The sequence below is a fragment of the Oncorhynchus gorbuscha genome, linkage group LG16, assembly GCF_021184085.1.
Source record: "Oncorhynchus gorbuscha isolate QuinsamMale2020 ecotype Even-year linkage group LG16, OgorEven_v1.0, whole genome shotgun sequence".
Lineage (NCBI taxonomy): Eukaryota > Metazoa > Chordata > Actinopteri > Salmoniformes > Salmonidae > Oncorhynchus > Oncorhynchus gorbuscha.
In genome coordinates this window covers 59,657,400-59,669,477 of record NC_060188.1, presented here as the reverse complement: position 1 = coordinate 59,669,477, position 12,078 = coordinate 59,657,400, and the positions used below count along the sequence as shown (strand labels likewise).

General features: G+C 42.3%; 1 protein-coding gene across 2 annotated transcripts in view; it reads left to right on the top strand.

The window, feature by feature from the left end:
• Positions 1-12,078, top strand: part of LOC124000384 (collagen alpha-1(XXVI) chain-like) — a 61,161-nt gene that overhangs the window by 27,842 nt on the left and 21,241 nt on the right. The gene's annotated exons all lie outside the window — the stretch shown is intronic.

Sequence of the window (12,078 nt, the reverse complement as noted above, 5' to 3'; positions counted from 1 at the left end):
GCGGCTCATCTATCTTTCACTCTCGTGCCCCAAAATGTCAACTTTCTTTTGTGCTGAAACGGCATCTCCTGTCCTGTCTCCTTTTAAAAAGAACTGTTATTTTTTTAGTGACCAAATCTTTATTCATCTGGTAATTTTCTGGTGTGTTTGTGTTTGTGTGTGTGTGTGGGGGGCACAATCCACAAACTCATATAATTTCATAGTTTGCTAGCAAAAGAAGTCAACAAAAAGAAGTGAGCTTCCACCCCCAACCTCCCATCCCATTCCCCCAACCCCACCCATCCAACATGTCTCCATCCAACCATCTACTCCCCCCCGCCACCCAGAAACCATGTTTTCCACACCTTCACCCACCCACCCCCATCAACTAAGGTTGCTTGTCAATGACCTCTCCCCCCACACCACCACTATATACTGTATATTTTATTTGTATGTTTGGGCTTTATAGATTTTGGGCTTTAGCTGAGATAATTCTTTACAAAGTCAAGTGTATTTGTTCAGAGCTAACATATTATTTGCAACAGTGCAGCCTACCAGCAGCAATGGTCTCTGATTTATTGAGATTCAAGGAGCTATCATCGTTAAGTAACATAGTAGATGCAAAGCATTGAATATTTACATTCATGCATTTCAAAATGAATTTTGTAACTTTGTCCCAGAAGCATTTAACTACAGGTCACTCCCACGTCAGATCAGTTGTTTCGGGAGCCCAGATCATGTATTTATAAATACCCTCATTGGATTGTTCGGTAGTTTGGTTCCCAAGGGACTCCATTGACCAGCATAGTTTACCTAAGTTGTAAATCCCATCAATAGATGGTTCGGTAGTTGTGTTCCCAAGGGACTCCATTGACCAGCATAGTTTACCTAAGTTGTAAATCCCATCAATAGATGGTTCGGTAGTTGTGTTCCCCAAGGGACTCCATTGACCAGCATGCATAGTTTACCTAAGTTGTAAATCCCATCAATAGATGGTTTGGTAGTTGGGTTCCCCAAGGGACTCCATTGACCAGCATAGTTTACCTAAGTTGTAAATCCCATCAATAGATGGTTCGGTAGTTGTGTTCCCCAAGGGACTCCATTGACCAGCAAAGTTTACCTAAGTTGTAAATCCCATCAATAGATGGTTCAGGAGTTGGGTTCCCCAAGGGACTCCATTGACCAGCAAAGTTTACCTAAGTTGTAAATCCCATCAATAGATGGTTCAGGAGTTGGGTTCCCCAAGGGACTCCATTGACCAGCATAGTTTACCTAAGTTGTAAATCCCATCAATAGATGGTTCGGTAGTTGTGTCCCCAAGGGACTCCATTGACCAGCATAGTTTACCTAAGTTGTAAATCCCATCAATAGATGGTTCGGTAGTTGTGTCCCCAAGTGACTCTATTGACCAGCATAGTTTACCTAAGTTGTAAATATAGAAAAAAGTTGTCAAATTTTGGAATGTTCTCAAATGGTCCATGATATCGACAAAGCTACAAATTCCCCATTCGGACCATTGAGGGGATGCAAAAGGCCACCCAACAGATCACAAGGCATTAGTGTGAAATATTGGAATATGGGCATGCCATTTTGATTCCCAGTATCATTATTTTAACAATTTGCACCAAATAGAGATTGTGTGAGCAATAATAGGACCAAAGTGTAGAAGACCACCTCTTCCAGGTCAATAGGAGACAACATATATCTCTCTAAACTCAGCCAGGGTGCGGAAGAATCATGTCTTAACCAATTTAGCATGGGATGAAATGCTAGTGCCTGGAAATACAATTTAAAGTTAGGTACGGATAGTCCTCCTATTTCCTTCTCTCTCTTGTAAATGTGTTCATTTTATGCGGGATCGCTTACCTTTCCATGTACATTTTTAAACCGCACTATGGATTTTATCCCAATAACCAGAAGAGGGAGACAATGGAAGCATTGAACTACTAAAATTCAGCCGTGGCAATATATTCATTTTGACAATTGCTATTCTGCCAGTTAAAGTAACTTATTTCAATTGACTGATTTCCTTATCAAATTAAATCAAATTGTATGAGTCACGTGTGACGAATACAACAGGTGTGGACCTTACAGTGAATTGCTTACTTACGAGCCACTAACCGACATTGCAGTTTCAAAAAATATGGATAAGAATAAGAGATTAAAGTAACAAGTAATTAAAGAGGAGCAGTAAAAAATAACAATATATACAGGGAGGTGCCAGTACAGAGTCAATGTGCGGGTGCACCGGTTAGTTGAGGTAGTATGTACATGTAGGTAGAGTTAATTAAAGTGACTATGCATAGATGACAACAGAGAGTGGCAGTGGTGTGGAGCGGAAAGGAACTGTAACTCAGTCAAATCTTTGAAATTGTTGCAAGTTGTTTATATTTTCTCTCTCTCTCTCTCTCTCTCTCTATATATATATATATATATATATATATATACAGTGACAAGAAAAATATGTGAACCCTTTCTGCATAAATTGGTCATAAAATTAGATCTTATCTTCATCTTGGTCACGACAATAGACAAACATAGTGGGCTTAAACTAACACACAAATTATTGTATTTTTCTTGTCTATATTGAATACATCATTTAAATATTCACAGTGAATGTTGGAAAAAGTATGTGAACCCCTAGGCTAATGACTTCTAAAGCTAATTGGAGTCAGGAATCAGCTAACCTGGAGTACAATCATTGAGACGAGATTGGAGATGTTGGTTAGAGCTGCCCTCCCCTATAAAAAAATACTTACAAAATATTTGCTATTCACAAGAAGCATTACCATGCCTCAAACAATGAGATCTCAGAAGACCCAAGATTAAGAATTGTTGACTTGTATAAAGCTGGAAAGGGTTACAAAAGTATCTATAAAAGCCTTGATGTTCATCAGTCCACGGTAAGACAAACTGTCTATAAATGGAGAAAGTTCAGCGCTATTGCTACTCTCCCTAGGAGTGGCCGTCCGGCAAAGATGACTGCAAGAGCACAGTGCTGAACGCTCAATGAGGTTAAGAAGAATCCTGTCAGCTAAAGACGTACAAAAATCTCTGGAAGTCTATGATACCTAAAACACTAAACAAGAATGGTGTTCATGGGAGGACACCACGGAAGAAGCCACTGCTGTCCAAAAAAACATTGCTGCACGTCTCAAGATCGCAAAAGCGCATCTGGATGTTCCACAGCGCTACTGGCAAAATATTCTGTGGACAAATTAAACTAAAGTTGAGTTGTTTGGAAGGAACACACAACACTATGTGTGGAGAAAAAAAGGCAGAGCACACCAACATTAAAACCTCATCCCAACTGTAAAGTATAGTGGAGGGAGCATCATGGTTTGGGGCTGCTTTGCTGTCTCTGGGCCTGGACAGCTTGCTATCATCGATGTAAAAATGAATTCCCAAGTTTATCAAGACATTTTGCAGGAGAATGTAAGGCTATCTGTCCGCCGATTGAAGTTCAACAGAAGTTGGACAACGACCCAAAACACAGAAGTAAATCAACAACAGTATGGCTTCAACAGAAGAATATACGCCTTCTGGAGTGGCCCAGTCAGAGTCCTGACCTCTATCCGTTTTGAGATGCTGTGGCATGACCTCAAGAAAGCGATTCACACCAGACATCCCAAGAATATTGCTGAACTGAAAAGAGGAATGGTCCAAACATCCTCCTGACTGTTGTGCAGGTCTGATCCGCAACTACAGAAAACATTTGATTGAGTTTATTGCTGCCAAAAGAGGGCCAACCAGTTATGAAATCCAAGGGTTCACATACTTTCCCACCCTGCACTGTGAATGTTTACACGGTGTGTTCAATAAAGACATGAAAACGTAAAATTGTTTGTGTGTTATTGTGTTTGTCTATTGTTGTGACTTAGATGAAGATCAAATTTTATTAACAATTTTTGTAGAAGTCCAGGTAATTCCAAAGGGTTCATATACTTTTTCTTGCCACTGTATATGTGTATATATACAGTGCCTTGCGAAAGTATTCGGCCCCCTTGAACTTTGCGACCTTTTGCCACATTTCAGGCTTCAAACATAAAGATATAAAACTGTATTTTTTGTGAAGAATCAACAACAAGTGGGACACAATCATGAAGTGGAATGGCATTTATTGGATATTTCAAACTTTTTTAACAAATCAAAAACTGAAAAATTGGGCGTGCAAAATTATTCAGCCCCCTTAAGTTAATACTTTGTAGCGCCACCTTTTGCTGCGATTACAGCTGTAAGTCGCTTGGGGTATGTCTCTATCAGTTTTGCACATCGAGAGGCTGACATTTTTTCCCATTCCTCCTTGCAAAACAGCTCGAGCTCAGTGAGGTTGGATGGAGAGCATTTGTGAACAGCAGTTTTCAGTTCTTTCCACAGATTCTCGATTGGATTCAGGTCTGGACTTTGACTTGGCCATTCTAACACCTGGATATGTTTATTTTTGAACCATTCCATTGTAGATTTTGCTTTATGTTTTGGATCATTGTCTTGTTGGAAGACAAATCTCCGTCCCAGTCTCAGGTTTTTTGCAGACTCCATCAGGTTTTCTTCCAGAATGGTCCTGTATTTGGCTCCATCCATCTTCCCATCAATTTTAACCATCTTCCCTGTCCCTGCTGAAGAAAAGCAGGCTCAAACCATGATGCTGCTACCACCATGTTTGACAGTGGGGATGGTGTGTTCAGGGTGATGAGCTGTGTTGCTTTTACGCCAAACATAACGTTTTGCATTGTTGCCAAAAAATTCAATTTTGGTTTCATCTGACCAGAGCACCTTCTTCCACATGTTTGCTGTGTCTCCCAGGTGGCTTGTGGCAAACTTTAAACAACACTTTTTATGGATATCTTTAAGAAATGGCTTTCTTCTTGCCACTCTTCCATAAAGGCCAGATTTGTGCAATATACGACTGATTGTTGACCTATGGACAGAGTCTCCCACCTCAGCTGTAGATCTCTGCAGTTCATCCAGAGTGATCATCGGCCTCTTGGCTGCATCTCTGATCAGTCTTCTCCTTGTATGAGCTGAAAGTTTAGAGGGACGGCCAGGTCTTGGTAGATTTGCAGTGGTCTGATACTCCTTCCATTTCAATATTATCGCTTGCACAGTGCTCCTTGGGATGTTTAAAGCTTGGGAAATATTTTTGTATCCAAATCCGGCTTTAAAGTTCTTCACAACAGTATCTCGGACCTGCCTGGTGTGTTCCTTGTTCTTCATGATGCTCTCTGTGCTTTTAACGGACCTCTGAGACTATCACAGTGCAGGTGCATTGATACGGAGACTTGATTACACACAGGTGGATTGTATTTATCATCATTAGTCATTTAGGTCAACATTGGATCATTCAGAGATCCTCACTGAAATCCTGGAGAGAGTTTGCTGCACTGAAAGTAAAGGGGCTGAATAATTTTGCACGCCCAACTTTTCAGTTTTTGATTTGTTAAAAAAGTTTGAAATATTAATAAATGTCGTTCCACTTCATGATTGTGTCCCACTTGTTGTTGATTCTTCACAAAAAAATACAGTTTTATATCTTTATGTTTGAAGCCAGAAATGTGGCAAAAAGTCGCAAAGTTCAAAGGGGCCGAATACTTTCGCAAGGCACTGTATAAAATCCAGAAACACTCAAATATCTAGCTTTTCTTGTGTGTCTTTATATGTTGATGTGTGGTGCAGAGCTGTCAGTGTGCTCACAACAGAGTTACAGGCTTACAGAGGTGCCTCTCATGCCAAGTTTTAACGGTGGTGTTCGTTAAAATGGCCGACTCTTGTCATCACCTAGTTAAATAAAGTTTCAAATAAAACATTTAAAATAAAAATCACAAGGCGGCAACATCGCGTCCCTGCTATGTGTAGTGTCATTCAGGCCTGTATTTATCATACTACAGGTTTTACACCAGCCTGTAATTCAGCTAGCTGCTGGGGCTACTTGTCCTTCAGTCATCAGGAGAGCCACGCAAATGTAATCTTTTCTCGGCAGCACGTTTCCATTTCACCTTGAGTCAATTATGTTTCATGGGTAAGCCGTTGAAAATGGGTAAGCCGTTGAAAATGAATAAAATAACTTTGGAACAGATTTTGAGCTATATTTGAAGATGACAGTAGACATGCAACAAGAGACTTTCAAGAGACTTTCAAAGTTATGGACTCAACTTTGTCTTATCACTCCTCTTCACTGCATGGATTCCATTCTGTATCCAGCTGCTGCAGACCTTGATGCCCTTCCACAATAATGGGAACCCTAACCCCTAACCCTAACCCTAACCCTAACCCTAACCCTAACCCTAACCCTAACCCTAACCCTAACCCTTACCCTAACCACTAACCACTAACCCTAACCCTAACCTTACCCCTTACCCTTACCCCTAACCCTTCCCTTAACCCTAACCCTAACCCTAACCCTAACCCTAACCCTAACCCTAACCCTAACCCCTAACCCTTACCCTTACCCTAACCCTAACCCTAACCCTAACCCCTAACCCTTACCCTTACCCTTACCCTAACCCTAACCCTTACCCTTACCCTTACCCTTACCCTAACCCTAACCCTAACCCCTAACCCTTACCCTTACCCTAACCCCTAACCCTTCCCCTAACCCTAATCCTAACCACGCCACAAAAACCCACAGCACATTTTTGTGACCATAAAAGGTTGTCTTATGTTATTGCAGTACCTATGCCAGGACAAACATCACCATTCTGTCTGTACTGGCCTCCTGGCAGTCATTATATAGCAATATGAATGTGTGTGGGGGGAAAAGCTGCAAATGTGCTTTCAGTGCCTGATTGTGCATCAACGCAACAGGCAGCTTGAGTGCGTGAATTAGTCATGTTACTGTTCAAGATCACTCAGGCTGATGGGGGAACCTGCCAAGGCCACCACAGAACTCCACCACACACACACACACACACACACACACACACACACACACACACACACACACACACACACACACACACACACACACACACACACACACACACACACACACACACACACACACACACACACACACACACACACACACACACACACATGCTGTGCAGATGGCCTGAATCTCTTGAATCAACCTCTTTATTTTGGTATCTCATCAGACTAAAGACCCCAGTGCAGAGTTTGTCATGATTGACAGTGGAGACAATGGATAATCATCATCACCCTCCTTTCTCTTCTTGTCTTCTTGCCATGCGTATTCTGTGGCCTGGGATTTGTAATGGAATGGAACATAGTACAACCACTCTTAGTTCATCTATTGATACTGTATGATACCTACTGTATATATGTGGGAATTATATGTCTTATGAAATTGAAAACATAGCCAGGGAGAGAGAAGATTCAAAATGGACAATATCCTAGGGGTTGATCAAGGAAAAGCACGTCAGGCCTATGCTTAGAATCACCTTCATGAACTGCAGTGTTTTGTGTACATGGCAGCGACTAACCCTCCTAAAAAAATGAGCTCATCCAATTGGATTTGTGAAACTTACAATTTGATTTGAGTTGAAAAGAACAGTGTAAACACATTTTATAATAGTGTAACAAATGTGTTTTAGGGTCTCTGATCTTTTCATTCCCTTGTCTGTCTCTTGGCATCCCACCTCAGGTCTTGTAATATTCCATGATTCCCACCACACATTCCACGTGTCAACAAACACCTTCACGCTGATGTCACATTCATTACTCAGAAAACTGGAGGAAAAACACGACTTTTAGGCCATAAATGTTAATTCCACTTAATAACCACATGCACATGGCATAATTTCATATAGCATTTTATTTATGCCAAGTCAACAATGCACACTTTGATGTAGTCTGTAGCTGAATGACAGACAATGTTTTCCCAGACAACATAGTGATGTAATTTTCATAGATGGGTCGGGATTCACTGGTGGTTTGCAGCTAATTCTTTTTTGGGTTGTGTCCTAAGACAGTGTGCTGTCTAGAACCATTGGTGTGTCACAAGGGAACTCAAAAAGCTACAATGGTTCTCAACCCCCCCCCAAAAGTTTGGGAACCAGTTCCATAGAGTTACGCCAGACAGACAACATAAAGTGCTTTGAGAATTTGTGTGAAATGCTATGGAAATGCCATGTACACAAAACACTGCAGTTCATGAAGGTGATTCTAAGCATAGGCCTGACATGTGCTTTTCCTTGATCAACCCCTAGGATATCCCTGGCTATGTTTTCAATTTCGTATGAAATATAATTCCCACATATACAGTCGAAGTTGGAAGTTTACATACACACACCATAACCAAATACATTTAAACTCCGTTTTTCACAATTCCTGACATTTAATCCTAGTAAAAAAGTCCACGTCTTAGGTTATTTAGGTCAACACTTTGTTTTAAGAATGTTAAATGTCAGAATAATAGTAGAGAGAATGATTTATTTCAGCTTTTATTTCTTTCATCACATTCCCAGTGGGTCAGAAGTTTACGTACACTCTATTAGTATTTGGTAGCAATGCCTTTAAAGTGTTTAACTTGGGTCAAATGTTTCAAGAAGCCTTACACAAGCTTCCCACAATAAGTTGGGTGAATTTTGGCCCATTCCTCCTGACAGAGCTGGTGTAACTGAGTCAGATTTGTAGGCCTCCTTGCTTGCACACGCTTTTACAGTTACTATAGGTTACTATAGGTTTGAGGTCAGGGCTTTGTGATGGCAACTCCAATACCTTGACTTTGTTGTCCTTAAGTCATTTTGCCACAACTCTGGAAGTATGCTTGGGGTCATTGTCCATTTAGAAGACCCATTTGCGACCAAGCTTTAACTTTCTGACTGATGTCTTGAGATGTTGCTTCAATATATCCACATCATTTTTCTTACCCATGATGCCATCTATTTTGTGAAGTGCACCAGTCCCTCCTGCAGCAAAGCACCCCCACAACATGATTCTGTCACCCCCGTGCTTCACGGTTGGGTTGGTGTTCTTCAGCTTGCAAGCCCCCCCCCCTTTTCCTCCAAAGAGTTCTATTTTTGTTTCATCAGACCAGAGGACATTTCTCCAAAAAGTATGATCTTTGTCCCCATGTGCAGTCGCAAACCGTAGTCTGGCATTTTTATGGCGGTTTTGGAGCTGTGGCTTCTTCCTTGCTGAGCGGCCTTTCGGGTTATGTCCATATAGGACTTGTTTTACTGTGGATAAAGGTCCTTTGCTGTTGTTCTGGGATTTATTTGCACTTTTCGCACCAGAGTACGTTCATCACTAGGAGACAGAACACGTCTCCTTCTTGAGCGGTATGACGGCTGCGTGGTCCCATGGGGTCTATACTTGCGTACTATTGTTTGTATAGATGAACGTGGCACCTTCAGGCGTTTGGAAATTGCTCCCAATGATGAACCATGAATCTGAGGTCTTGGCTGATTTCTTTTGATTTTCCCATGATGTCAAGCAAAGAGGCACTGAGTTTGAAGGTAGGCCTTGAAATACATCCACAGATACACCTCCAATTGACTCAAATTATGTCAATTAGCCTATCAGAAGCTTCTAAAGCCATGACATCATTTTATGGAATTTTCCGAGGCACAGTCAACACAGTCAACTTGGTATATGTAAACATCTGACCCACTGGAATTGTGATACAGTGAATTATGAGTGAAATAATCTGTCTGTAAACAATTGTTGGAAAAATTACTTGTGTCGTGCACAAAGTAGATGTCCTAACCGACTTGCCAAAAACATAGTGGTTGAAAAACTAGTTTTAATGACTCCAACCTAAGTGTATGTAAACTTCCCACTTCAACTGTATACAGTAGGTATCATACAGTATCAGTAGATGAACTAAGAGTGGTTGTACTATGCTCCATTCCATTACAAATCCCAGGGCATTTTAGGACATGACAGCCTGGCCCTGGCCCCTCTCTGCCCTTCATAGCGTGATGTTGCTATGGCATGTTGGCAGAGAGACGGGCACCGGACAGCAGGCAGCGGTAAGGCTGTCCTGTCAGAGGTGGTGGACCGTGGTGGGTGTCTCTGACAAGCACTGGAGCGGGCCAGAGTTGCGGTGTCGTTTGAACACATGGCTAATGCCAAGTCTCAGAGCTGCCTGACAGAGAAGGACACTTTGGCCAGGAGTTGGTAGAATTGGCAAAGGAGGAGGGAAGGTTTTTTTCTCTGGCAAATAGAGAAGCTTGATGGTCAGGGAGGCTGCCAGGGAAGCTTCACATCACTCTCTTTCACTCTTGCTCTATCTATCTCCATTTCTCTCTCTCGTCGTCATTTTCTCCATTTCTCACCTCCCTCTCACTACTTTCTTTCCCTCTCTCCAGCCTGTATGTCATCTAAGCACAGGGCGTTTGCTGTCTCTCCATCCTGTATGTCATCTAAGCACAGGGCGTTTGCTGTCTCTCCATCCTGTATGTCATCTAAGCACAGGGCGTTTGTCATCTAAGCCAGGGCGTTTGCTGTCTCTCCATCCTGTCATCTCCATCCTGTATGTCATCTAAGCACAGGGCGTTTGCTGTCTCTCCATCCTGTATGTCATCTAAGCACAGGGCGTTTGCTGTCTCTCCATCCTGTATGTCATCTAAGCACAGGGCGTTTGCTGTCTCTCCATCCTGTATGTCATCTAAGCACAGGGCGTTTGCTGTCTCTCCATCCTGTATGTCATCTAAGCACAGGGCGTTTGCTGGCGTTTGTCCATGTCATCTAAGCACAGGGCGTTAAGCACAGGGCGTTTGCTGTCTCTCCATCCTGTGCTGTCATCCATCCTGTATGTCATCTAAGCACAGGGCGTTTGCTGTAAGCACAGGGCGTTTGCTCTCCATCCTGTATGTCATCTAAGCACAGGGCGTTTGCTGTCTCTCCATCCTGTATGTCATCTAAGCACATCTGCTGTCTCTCCATCCTGTATGTCATCTAAGCACAGGGCGTTTGCTGTCTCTCCATCCTGAGTTTGCGTTTGCTCCCTCCATCCTGTATGTCATCTAAGCACAGGGCGTTTGCTGTCTCTCCAACCTGTACAGTGGGGCAAAAACGTATTTAGTCAGCCACCAATTGTGCAAGTTCTCCCACTTAAAAAGATGAGAGAGGCATGTAATTTTCATCATAGGTACACTTCAATCAACTATGACAGACAAATGAGGTAAAAAAATTCAGAAAATCACATTGTAGGATTTTTAATTAATTTATTTGCAAATTATGGTGGAAAATAAGTATTTGGTCACCTACAAACAAGCACGATTTCTGGCTCTCACAGACCTTCTTTAAGAGGCTCCTCTGTCCTCCACTCGTTACCTGTATTAATGGCACCTGTTTGAACTTGTTATCAGTATAAAAGACACCTGTTCACAACCTCAAACAGTCACACTCCAAACTCCACTATGGCCAAGACCAAAGAGCTGTCAAAGGACACCAGAAACAAACAGGTGCCATTAATACAGGTAACGAGTAGGGTAGCCTAGTGGTTAGAGCGTTGGACTAGTAACTGAAAGGTTGCAAGTTCAAATCCCTGAGCTGACAAGGTACAAATCTGTCATTCTGCCCCTGAACAGGCAGTTAACCCACTGTTCCTAGGCCGTCATTGAAAATAAGAATTTGTTCTTAACTGACTTGCCTAGTAAAATAAAGGTTAAATAATTTTTTAAATTTTAAATCCTGTATGTCATCTAAGCACAGGGCGTTTGCTGTCTCTCCATCCTGTATGTCATCTAAGCACAAGGCGTTTGCTGTCTCTCCAACCTGTATGTCATCTAAGCAGCGTTTGCTGTCTCTCCATCCTGTATGTCATCTAAGCAGCGTTTGCTGTCTCTCCATCCTGTATGTCATCTAAGCAGCGTTTGCTGTCTCTCCAACCTGTATGTCATCTAAGCAGCGTTTGCTGTCTCTCCATCCTGTGTGACATCTAAGCAGCGTTTGCTGTCTCTCCATCCTGTGTGTCATCTAAGCAGCGTTTGCTGTCTCTCCATCCTGTGTGTCATCTAAGCAGCGTTTGCTGTCTCTCCATCCTGTGTCATCTAAGCAGCGTTTGCTGTCTCTCCATCCTGTGTCACCATGCCGCTGTGCTGCTGCTTTGACTGGCACACGTCATAATGTCCCAGCCACTACATGAAATTTCTCTCTGTCTCTTACAACAGCACTGTCTGACCCAACACACTG